This window comes from Triturus cristatus, chromosome 6, assembly GCF_964204655.1.
Source record: "Triturus cristatus chromosome 6, aTriCri1.1, whole genome shotgun sequence".
NCBI lineage: Eukaryota > Metazoa > Chordata > Amphibia > Caudata > Salamandridae > Triturus > Triturus cristatus.
This window is the reverse complement of record NC_140589.1, coordinates 1,649,510,152-1,649,523,244: the sequence shown is the minus strand read 5'-3', so window position 1 is coordinate 1,649,523,244 and position 13,093 is coordinate 1,649,510,152. Positions and strand designations below refer to the sequence as shown.

The window sequence follows — 13,093 nt, the reverse complement described above, 5'->3', positions numbered from 1 at the left end:
CCAGAGGACTCCTTAGGGTTTCACCACTTAGTGCAGAGAGCAGCACACTACCATGGGGTGGAAATGCATAGTGAACCAGTGGAAGACGACTTCCTACTGGACACATTTGACATTCAGGACAAGTCCACATCTATCTTGCCCATGCTTAAAGGTGTCACCAAGCATGCTGCAGAGGTGTTCAAAGACCCTGTCAGGGCCAGGGTATTGAACCCTAGAATAGAAAAAAAGTACAAGGCGGCACCCACAGACCCTGCATACATTAAGGGCCCTGCTCCCTTAGATTCCCTAGTTGTGTCCACAGCTAGAAAGCGGGCTAACTCCCAGTCCTCAGGAGAAGCCCCACCGCCAGATAAGGAATCCAAACTTCTAGACGCGTCTGGCAAACGCACCGCCTCCCAAGCTGCAAACATGTGGCGCATTGCAAACACACAAGCGCTACTTGCGCGCTATGACAGAGCACACTACGACGAGCTTGAGGCTCTTATGCAGCACCTCCCAGAAAAACACAAACGCAAGGCTCATGAACTGATACAGGAGGGTAAACTAATTATCAACACCTCCATTAAGTGTGCCCTCGATGCAGCTGACACTGCTTCTAGAGCCATAAATACTAGTGTCTTGCTTCGTCGTCATGCCTGGCTCAGGATCTCAGGGTTCAAGCCTGAAGTCAAGGCGTCCATACTAAATCACCCCTTTGACCAACAAACTCTCTTTGGGCCAAAGGTGGACGAAGCATTAGAAAAGATGAAAAAGGACACAGACACAGCAAAGTCTATGGGGGCACTACAATCACAGGCCCCTAAGCGCTCCTTTCGACGCTCATCCTTTCGTAGCACAGGCAGAGGCTACTCCACCGATAGCGCCTCTACCTCCTACAAGTCGCCTCCTCAAAATACCTTTTCAAAGGGCTACCAAAGGGGTGGTTACAGAGGCAACAACAATAAGGGCAGGGGCAAAACTAACACCACCCGTTCTGCCACCCCGCCCGCACAATGACTCCCCTTCGCTCCCCCCAGACCATCCCACTCCGGTCGGGGGCAGACTACAAAACTTTATCCACGCATGGGAGTCCATAACATCGGACAAATGGGTGACCCAAATTATTCGGTCAGGGTACTGTCTCGAGCTAACATCTACCCCACCCAATATCCCACCAAGGCACCGTCCAATGTCTCAAGAACATTCCAAACTGCTCAAACAGGAGGTACTCTCCCTCCTCCAAAAACACGCTATAGAGCAGGTCCCCGTCAATCAGCAAAATCTAGGGGTCTACTCTCTGTATTTCTTAATACCAAAGAAAGACGGGACCCTGAGGCCCATTTTGGACCTCCGGCCTCTAAATGCATACATACATTCAGACCATTTCCACATGGTCACCCTACAACAAGTCCTCCCGCTCCTTTGCCAGGGAGACTTTCTTACTACCTTGGATCTGAAAGACGCATACTTTCACATTCCAATACACCCTTCTCACAGGAAGTACCTCAGGTTTGTGGTGGACGGCCAACATTACCAGTTCACAGTTCTCCCCTTCGGGGTCACCACCGCACCACGGGTGTTTACCACATGCCTAGCAGTTGTAGCAGCACACCTCAGACGCCAACATATTCACGTCTTCCCTTACTTAGACGACTGGCTTATAAAAGCCGCGACCTACAACCAATGTGTGCAACATACCAACAGCACCATTCAACTGCTCCACCGGCTAGGCTTCACGGTGAACTACCAAAAGTCCCACCTCCTACCATCTCACACAAAGCAATATCTCGGGGCCACTATAGACACCTCCAAAGGTATTGCCTATCCAAACTCAGCCAGAATCGCAAGCATGCAAGCCTTGCGCAAAACATTCCTTCCTCAACACACTCTTCCAGCAAGAGTGTTTATGGAGCTCATAGGAATGATGGCGTTCTGCATTTTCATAGTGCCCCATGCAAGACTCCACATGCGTCCACTTCAAGAGTGCCTAGCACAACAGTGGAACCAGGCCCAGGGTCAGCTGACGGATCTGGTGTTGGTGGACGGCCGCACCCATCACTCTCTGCAGTGGTGGAACACCACAAACCTTTCCAAAGGGCGGCCGTTCCTGGACCCGGTTCCTCAGGTGATTCTAACAGCGGACGCATCGCTCTGGCGATTCTTCAGGACCAAAAAGATGTTTGTCTATCTACATCTAAACTAAGAATTGTTAGGGTAGACCGAGCTGCAGGTAATACCAATTTGTGACAGAGATTGCATACTGTTTATTTAAATATTAGTTTAGATGTAGATAGACAAACATCTTTTTGGTCCTGAAGAATCGCCAGAGTACTTCTCTAAATGGAGCGAGAAACATGTCGACCTAACTGAGGCAGTGTATATAACTTAGTTAATTACTCCTAGTTAATAACACTAAACCTCAGAATCTTTTAACTAGGGGAGAAGACTTCCAAATAAATTAGTTGAGTAAGTATTTCAACCCCTATTTTAAATACCCACGCATCTTTCATCTACATCACTTTAGAGCCCCATACACGCACGCATCCACCGGCTTCATTGGATTTAAAAGATCTCCATCAAAGTGCTCCTTGAACAAGAGCCCGTCGGGTATTGCACCAGCCGACTCGACGCAGGAGCAGCCCGATGATGATGCAATACATTCAAGGGGGTAACGTAAATTACGATAGCCCTGAGTTTGTGTGAGGGCCTCAAAATCCAATATTTTAAGTGTCCGTGAATACTGTTTTCCCTCCCCTTTCTCATATCTGACTTTCAGGAACAGCTTTGTTTTCGTTGTTGTATATTCATCCATACGCCTACACCTAGCAGCGATTGCTGCTTATCTACAAAACAGACAGCATTTATCACTGTTCAGAGTGCCCGCTATTAAAGCCTTTATGGAAGGCCTCAAACGAGTAATTCCTCCCAGGGCACCACCTTCCCCTGTGTGGAATCTAAATGTAGTTCTTACACGGCTAATGGGTCCACCCTTCGAACCAATGCATAAATGTGAGCTACAGTTCCTCACCTGGAAAACAGCTTTCCTCGTAGCTATCACTTCCCTTAGAAGGGTTGGTGAAATACAAGCGTTTACTATACAGGAACCCTTCCTACAAATACATCACAGCAAGGTCATACTTCGTACAAATCCGAAGTTTCTGCCCAAGGTCATTTCCCCCTTCCATCTCAACCAATCGGTGGAATTACCTGTCTTTTTCTCGCAACCTCAATCTGTTGCAGAAAGGGCCTTACACACACTTGATGTTAAGAGGGCTTTGCTGTACTACATACAAAGAACGCAACCTTTCAGGAAGACTAAACAATTGTTCGTTTCCTTCTCTCCACCACATAAAGGCAACCCCATCTCTAAATCAGGGATAGCTAGGTGGATTGTAAAGTGTATACAAATTTGCTATCAAAAGGCAAAAAGAACATTATCTGTTCCACCTAAAGCCCACTCTACTAGAAAGTTAGGGGCTTCTATGGCTTTTCTAGGGAACATACCCTTAGATGACATCTGCAAAGCAGCCACATGGTCAACACCGCACACCTTCACAAAACATTACTGTGTAGACGTGCATTCCAAGCAGCAAGCTAGTGTGGGCCAGGCTGTACTAAAGTCACTTTTTCAAACCGCTGCAACGGATACCGGTGGTCGCCGCTAAGGTTGGGTACTGCTATATAATCTATGCTAAGTGTACAATCTGCAGCTCATATGCCTCGAACGGAATATGCTACTTACCAGTATGCATCTGTTCTTGGCATGTAGAGCTGCAGAGTTTTACACGCCCACCCGCCTCCCCGGCTACCTGTATCCGTTCCAGTCCATCTTATTTAGATACAACACACATGGGTTTCTCACTGTTATTACTACGCTCCATCATTTCCCTGTTGGCGAAAAAACAATCTGAGGATGGAGCCGAAGCCCATGCGCAGTACGGACCGAAGGAGGAGTCACCGAACTCGTGACTTCCAAAGACTGTCCAAAGAACAAAAACAAACTGCAAACATCCGGGCCCAACACCAGATGGCGATCTATGCTAAGTGTACAACTCTGCAGCTCTACATGCCAGATGCATACTGGTAAGTAGCATATTCCTTATTGGCATTTTTACTGTCAATATTTTTATTTAGATATTTGTGTATTTTTTTTTATTAATCCCTTGCGTGCTCATGGCGGAACCACTCCGTCATGAGCCACGGGCGCCGTGAACTCATGATGGAGTGGTTCCGTCATGCTGCGGCCGTTGCGGTCGCTCCGCCCACGCGGCGCTGTTTACCCGCCTGTGCGGGCGAATAATGAGAGCGGACGGAGCCGTGACGGAACCACTCAGTCATGAGCACAGTGCGCCCGTGGCTCATGACGGAGTGGTTCCGTCACAAGCATGGCGGCGCTGCGCTGTTCCCAAACCCCCCCAGCGCCGCGGCGGAATTCGTGCTGCGGCGAAGGGGTTAATATAGGATGTCAATATTTTTGTGGTCGATATTAGTGTGTCAAATTGTGTTAGTCAATATTAGTAGTGTTGATAATATGTCAGTGATCCTTATGGATTAATTTAGTTTCACTTACAATTTACCCTTGCCTTACAGTCTACAACTAATGCTATCTAACAAAATGTCATTCTTGTTTGTCTGCGAGATTTTCTTTAGAACTCATTCATATTTAGACTCGGCTTGCAACTTGTGTATGTAGTTGTGAGATCTCTTGATCAAGGCCTTATTATTTCACGGCTCACTATTACATTTTATAGATGCAATTTTCGAGGTTATGGGATAACATCCAGCATGTTAGGTCAATTTCGCAGTTGATAGTGCAGTTTTGTGAACCATTGAGGAACAAGATATGGTCAATATCGTAGAGTATCCAGTTTTGGCAAAGGTTCATATTTTCAGCGCTTATTAAATGTATTTACATTTCAGATTAAGTATAGCTTCATAACAAGAGTGTAATTCAGTGATTTCTGGCCGATACTTGTTCGCTATGTTGCTGCTTCGGGTACTGATTCTGGTGCCGCATTAGGGGTCTGATTTATACCCCCTTGTTTATTATATTTGGAATTTCCTGCTTTCTGTCATTGGCTGATATAAGAGTACTATAAACAATATACGCTGTATTTCCTGCCAGCAGATTTTCCATAGGACACATTTGGAGTGAAGCTTGAGATCCGCAATCTATTGTGAACTCTGGACTTGTATATAAATATATATATTCACTGAAAAAACCATAGGTTTCAGGGGCGTTATAGTTAGGAATTGGCATTTAAAAAAACCTTAGAAATTCACTGAAAAAACCATAGGTTTCAGGGGCGTTATAGTTAGCTGGACATTTCCCTCGTACAAATCCCTAGAAATTCCCCTGTTATAGTTAGTTCAGCTAACTAGAACTCGCGCCCCCGCAATGCACTGCTGATGACATCACATATTACATCACTCATGACATGGTCAGTGACATCACTGAACACATCACTGATGACATCTGAAATGACATCACTGATGCAGTCCTAGACAATTGTGTAGGTGGTTAGAGGACTGCATGTATAGTGGATAATGGTTTGAAGCAGTCCATATACTAAGGCCTGGGTCACTGAATGAGTACTTGGGTACTGACTGAATGATTAGAGTACTGCAAGGAGAGTGCCTGGGTGAATTTATTAGGGTTTGGCGCAGTGAATGGATTAGTACATTATGCTGAATGGGTCACTAGAGGAGTGCAAATGGAGTGACAGGGTGTTTGCTGGAAGTGAACGGATACTGACTGGGGAATTGAAGGAGTGAAAGACAAGTGTGTAGGTGCTTAGAGGACTGCATGCATAGTGGATAGGGGTTTGAAGAAGTCCATATGCAAAGACCTGGCTCTGTGCATGAATACTTAGGCAGTGACTGAATCATTAGAGTACTGGAAAGAGAGTGTCTGTGTGAATTTATAAGTGTTTGGGTTTTGCACAGTGAATGGATTAGTACATGCTGTTGAATGGGTCTCCAGAGAACTGCAAAGGAAGTGACAGGATGTTTCCTGGAAGTGTATGGATACTGACTAGGGAATTGAAGGTGTAAAAGACAAGTGTATAGTATGTTAGAACACTACATGCATACTGCATAGACATTTGAAGCAGTCTATTTGGTACTTCGATTCTGACTAAATAATCAGACTACTTCTAGGACAGTGCTTAGGTAAAACTTTTAAATTTTCAGTTCTGCCACAGTGAACAGAATTGTTCATGGTACTACACCCTAGTGTCAAACCCTGACTCATTTTATCAATGCATAAGCAAAGACTAGCTTCTAATGCTACTAAAACTTGACAACATAACCGGTTTTAAATTAGTTATCTGTCAGCAAATACACGATGTTACCAAATGCCTCTCTCACAGTGGTTCTCAATTGCACACAGACTCAGTGTGATTCTACACAACAACCACTATACCTAGAAGTTTACCAAAAATCATTTACTACTGTGGAAGTGGTAAGCGAACTGCACTCAATCTTCATATTTCAGGACTGCACTTTTATGTCAAAGCCTGACTCATATAATCAAAGCATAAGCAAAGACTGGCTTCTAATTCTAAAAAACGTCACAACATGACCGGTTTTAAAACAGGTATATGTCAGAAAATACACGATGTTACCAAATGCTTCTCTCACAATCCTTACCCAAATGCACACAGACTCAGTGTGATTTTAGACAAGCAACACTATCCTAGGAGTTTACCAAAACGTATTCACTACTCTGGAAGAGTTAATGGTGCTGCACACAATCTACATATTTAAGTACACCACATCAGTGTCAAAGCATGACTCATTTAATCAACGCATAAGCAAAGACTGGATTCTAATCCTACTAAAACTTCACAACATGACAGGTTTTAAAACAGTTATCTGTCAGCAAATACATGATGTTACCAAATGCTTCTCTCACAGTGATCCCAAATACACACTAACTCGCAGTGTGATTCTAGACAAGCACCACTATCCCTATGAGTTTACCAAAACTCATTCACTACAGTGCAAGTGGTGAGGGAACTGCACACAATCTACATATTTCACAATGCCTGACTCATATAATGAAAGCATAAGCCATAACTGTCTTCTAATGCCACTAAGACTTGACAACATAACATGTTTTACAACACTTATCTGTCAGCAAATACACGATGTTACCAAACACTTCTCTCACAGTGGTTCCCAAATGCACACAGACTCAGTGTGATTCTAGACAAACAACACTATACCTAGGAGTTTACCAAAACTCATTCACTACAGTGGAAGTGTTAAAGGAACTGCATACAATCTACATATTTCACGACTACACTTTAATGTCAATGCCTGACTAATTTAATCAACGCATAAGCAAAGACTGGCTTCTAATGCTACTAAAACTTCACAACAATACAGGTTTTATAACACTTATATGTCAACAAATACACAATCTTACCAAACACTTCTCTCACAGTGGTACCCAAATGCACACAGACTCAGTGTTATTTTAGACAATCAACACTATCCTAGAACTTTACCAAAAATCATTCACTACTGTGGAAGGGGTAAGGGGACTGCACACAATCTATATATTTAAGTACAGCACATCAGTGTCAAGGAATGACTCATATAATCAACATATAAGCAAGGACTGGATTCTAATGCTACTAAAACTTCACAACATGACAGATTTTAAAACCGTTCTCTGTCAGCAAATACATGATTTTACCAAATGAGTCTCTCACACTGATCCCAAATACACACTAACTCAGTGTGATTCTAGACAAGCACCACTATCCCTATCAGTTTACCAAAACTCATCCACTACAGTGCAAGTGGTAAGGGAACTGCACACAATCTACATATTTCAGGACTGCACTTTTATGTTAAAGCCTGACTCATTTAATGAAAGCATAAGCCATAACTGTCTTCTAATGCTACTAAAACTTGACAACATAACATGTTTTAAAACCGTTATCTGTCAGCAAATACACGATGTTACCAAATGCTGCTCTCACAGTGGTTCCCAAATGCACACAGACTCACTGTGTGATTCTAGACAAACAACACTATCCCTTGCACTATATCAAAACACATTTCTTCATCTAGAAGTAGTACTACATTTTAGTATAGAAATATAACATAACTCATTTCACAAATTCATAAACCATGACTGGTTTCTAATTCTACCAAAATATAAAAACTGCAGTGTTATCTGTCTACAAACACATGAAAAACACAAATGCCTATCACAGAATGGTTTCTACATGCACACACATTGTAGAGAAAAAAAGTACTCCCTACACTTTAGCAGGAAAAATACATTAGTCTGATTAAAATAGTCTACATACATCCCCTCACAATTAAATAACTCATCTTTCAAGTTCTTTTGTAGATTAAGGAGTATATCAATCACTCACCATATTTTCTTGTACAGAATCTCTGCACTGTGCACCTCTCAGCAAAAGCAAAGAATGAAAAAGTTTCCCTTTCATTTTCCACACATATACATGTAAACATCAAATCACAATCCTTCGCACATAAACTCAAAAGCAAACACACATTTCTATTGGTTAAACATTTCAACCCTTTCTTTTTTTTTTTTTTTTAAATTCATATTTAACTCAGTCACATAAACAAAAAATAACAATAGAAAAAAGGATGCATATGATTTTGTCTTTCACAAGCAAAAATAGAACAGATCAAAGAAAAAACATTCTTCTATTACATTGAATATAATTACAATACATAGATAACTAAATACAGATGGATAAATGCACTAAACACTTACGTATATGTCGTATCAAATCATAACATGTCAAGTTTCACCAATAGTTACAAAGAGTACTTTTAATTTTAATCCCACTGCAGGCTAGACCAAAGCCGACCAAATTTAACCAAGGATCTCAATCCCTCGCTTTTGCCAGTGCTAGTTCCATTTCGTGTACCCCCCTCAGTAACAGCCAGAATTCAATAATGGTGGGGCTGGATTTTTCTATCCACACCCTAGCAATAGTCAGACGAGCACATACTATAAAAATTGATACAAAAGAATTTGACACATTGCCAGTATCTGGTAGTAGCCCTAATAAGATTTCCTTCTCCGACAAGACCGTTGTTTTGCCAGTTAACTTACTCAGTTCCTGAGCAATCCTACACCAGAAATCGAAAAGCTTAGGGCACGTAACAAACATATGTCGTAGATCTGCAGCGAATTCGTTACACTTAGGGCAATATGATTTAATAGAGATAGAAATGCTTGAGGCAGCCCATTTGGAAATCACTTTTGGAGTGTAATGAAGCATAAATAAAATACGATGCTGTTGTAATTTTAAATTAATAGAAGTGACAGAAGAGTTTATTCTGGCAAGTGAATCTGAGACCTCATCAGAGGTCACCTCTACACCAAACATAGTATTTAATTTAGCTGTAAATTGAACCATATCATCATCAAGTTCATCCATAAAACAGCCATAAACTCTTCCTATAAGGCCACGATTACCATTTTTAAAAATTACACGAAGAACTTCTGTTGTTAAAGGGAGAGCCAACAGTCCTTTCCCTTGCATAAAAAATTCCTAATTTGTAAATATTTGAAAAATGAGTTATGCGTAAGCCCATATTCCAATACTAATGACTCAAAAGACTTAAAACCATATTCATCATAGAGCTGCCCCAGCTTTATAATTCCCTGTTGTTGCCATAATTGCGTATCTGAATCCGAAAAAATATCGGGAAGCTTTGGATTGCCCCAGAGATAAGTAAATTCGTGCCAGTCTGGAAGATTAAACTTTTTACAGATGTCTTGCCAGATCTGATAGATATGACGGGCAGTCTTAAATCGAACTCTTTTATAGTAATTGGGGTCTGACATAGACTGCAGCAGGAAGCCAGTATTTGGACCATATGCCAACTGGTATGAAAGCCAGGGTTTCCTCCCCTCAGGTCCCGTTAATAAGGACTGGATTCGACTGACAAAAGCGGCCCAAAAATACATTCTAAAGTCTGTAAGTTTAAAACCTCCCTGCTTGAAAGACAACTTAATGTATCTAAGCGCTCGTCTTGCTCTTCGATAATTCCAGATAAAGCTTCCTACAACACTATCTAAATGCTTAAAAAATGACACTGGGATTCTTAAAGGAATGGCACGGAAAAGACAGAGAAATTTTGGCAATATATTCATCTTTACGATATTGCACCTCCCAATGATAGTCAACGGGAGCTTTTGCCACCTACGTAGGTCATTAGTAACCTTTTTCAAAAGCGATGTATAGTTTAAATCAAATATATCATCAATACTTGCGCTGATGCGGACCCCCAAATATATAGCTGACGTTGTAATACCTAATGAGGATGGGGCAGGTGTCAGTGCATAATTGAAAATAGATTATTCAAATTCAATTTGTAACCAAAGAAAGATCCGAATCTCTGCGCCTCTTGTGCTATTTCTAAGAAAGTTTCTACTGGCCTTGTTGAAAACACAGCAATATCATCCGCATATGCGGTAACTTTCAGAGGAATACCATTAAGAACAATTGGTAATATGGACATATTATTAAGTAAATGTTTAATAAAAGGCTATAATGCAAATAATAAAGGGGAGAGCGGACACCCTTGCCGTGTACCACGGGCAATACTAAACACAGACGAGGCATAGCCACTATACCTAATCCTGGCAGAGGGTTTATAATAGAGTTTCTGAATAGCCGAGATAAACCTCCGACCGAGGCCGAAAGAGCCCATCGTGCACCACAAAGAGCCCCAGGCCACCCGGTCGAAGGCCTTCTCGGCATCCAACATAATCATCCCAATCTGCTGGTCCAAGTGATTTGCAACATCAAATACGGCTATAGTAGTATTAATATGCGTAACAGTATCCCTACCAGGAATAAAGCCGTGTTGTTCTTCGGATACTAAATAATGCATCAAAGGGGCAAGACGGGATGCTAAAAGTTTAGAAAAAATGTTGGCGTCTGAATTAATTAAAGATATCGGTCTATATGAGCCTAAGTTATCAGGTGGCTTGTCTTTTTTGGGGAATACCACAATATTAGTTTTATTCCAAGAAGGGGGAAAATCACCACCCGTAAGTATCCAATTAATCAAAACTAGCAAAATTGGAGCTAAAAGATCCCTGAATGTTTTGTAAAATTAGAGTGGTATAGTATCCTCCCCAACTGCTGTACCCGTGGGCAGTGCCCCAATTGCAAGATTGAGTTCTGCAAGATCAGCATTTCTCTCCAAGCTTGAAATCTGAACCGGGTCCAGTCGCGGCAAATCACTCTCTTGTAGGTAAGTACTAGCTAACTGTATATTGAAACTTGTCGCTTTTCTATACAACTCAGTATAGAATAAACAAAACTGTTCCACAATCTCCTGCGGTTTTGAAAAGACATTACCATTTAACCCAATAACTTTTTTTATATAGACCGTAGCTTTTTGATCTGCTAACTGATGGGCCAGTACTCGTCCAACCCGTTCGCCGTATTCGTACTGCCGAGTTCTATACTTAATAAAATTAGTTGCCACTTTATCTTTAAGTCTTCTGCTAAGCTTTGCTCTCATATCTACGACCTGTAAATATATTTGATGCTCCTCCACATCTTTTAAAGCAATGGATAAGGCATGGTGCTGTTCTAGCTCCATATACTTCCTATGCTCACTATCCATTAAATTGAAAAGAGACCGATTTTGTTTAATTATATATTGGAGTGTGGCCCCCCTTACATATGCCTTCAAACAATCCCAAACAAATGCAAGAGATTTAGAATGTAAATTATTAGCAATGTATTCCTTAAGGGCTTCTATCTGAAAGAAACACGTTAGTTAGATTCCTCACCTTAGAATATCCCCAGGCGTCAGACTGGATCCGGAAGATTTTTCGTCAGCAATACCCCTTGCGCGTCACTAGGCGTCGGTGTCGTGCGCCGGAATGACGTCGTCGGAGTACTTAGACGCCGCCCTCGCACTCTGACGTCAGTTCTTCTTATTTCCGCGCCAGTAAGCGCAGATCCGGGAGAGCTACCCCTTTTAGTCTTTTTTGACTACGTTTTTTGATCCTTTTTTATCTTGTCTCGACTCCGGTGCCGGTAGGATGCCTGGTTTCAAAGCCTGTGCTGACTGTAACCGCTTGATGTCGGTTACGGATCATCACCGCCGGTGCCTTTACTGTTTGGGCCTCGACCACGACGCGGAGTCGTGTTCGGACTGCAAGGCCCTGACCTCGAAGGCTAGACTGGAGCGGTCCCGTAAGCTCCTCGAGATTCGCCACTCTGCTCCGCGCCCCTCTCGATCCCGGTCCAGGAGGAGGTCCAAGGATCGGTCGCGGAGCCGCAGCCGACGTCATCATCGCTCGTCTGGCTCCAAGTCTTCAAGTAAGTCGAAGCACTCCAAGAAGTCCAAGAGGCGACACCGCTCTTCGGACTCCCCTCGCCGGTCGCGTGACTTGGCCGAGGTTCAGGGTGGTTCCACCCCCGCGGCTCCAGCGGAGCCGCAGGCGCTGCGCAAGTCCCCATACCCGCCGGTCCCTGGGACTGACGCAGCGCCGGCGGAAGTCAGTGCCTTCCTCGCGGCCATGAGGAGCCTGGCTCCGCCGTCGACTCCCGCTGACGCGCCTTCGGGCCCCGCGGACCCGACTGGGCAACCTTGCGTGCCGGCGGCTCCGGCGCCGTCGCCGGCTTCGGCCCCGACGCCGCAGGTTCCCGAGGGACTCGTCCCCGAGTCCCCGCCGACGCTGGTCGACCTCGTCACGCCTCCTCCGCCGGCGTCGACACCAGTTCAGCCCCGCTCCGGATCCGGCGCCGTTACGGCGTCGATGGACGCCGCGTACGGCGCCGTTAGAGACACATTATGTCTATCGCCCGGCTCCGCTCCTTCCTCCTGTTTACCAGGAATCGGATGACGGGGGCGACTGGGAGGGGTCCGAGGACCCTATGGCCGTTCAGGCTCAGCTATCACAGGACTGGGCAGATTAACTGGGGGAGGCCAGTGGTCTGGATACCTCTCCAGACACTGGATTCATCTCTCCTCCGACTGTGGCTTCGGAGGAGGGTGCTGCTTTCTCTGTGGTGCTGCGCAAGGCGGCCGCAGCCCTTGGGCTCGAGCTGCCTGCCGTGGCTGTGAGGACTAACGTCCTCAC

The 13,093-nt window shown here is 43.9% G+C and overlaps 1 protein-coding gene across 3 annotated transcripts in view; it reads left to right on the top strand.

The window, feature by feature from the left end:
* The window catches only part of MTA3 (metastasis associated 1 family member 3), a 988,675-nt gene that overhangs the window by 229,394 nt on the left and 746,188 nt on the right, over positions 1-13,093 (top strand). The window lies entirely within an intron of this gene.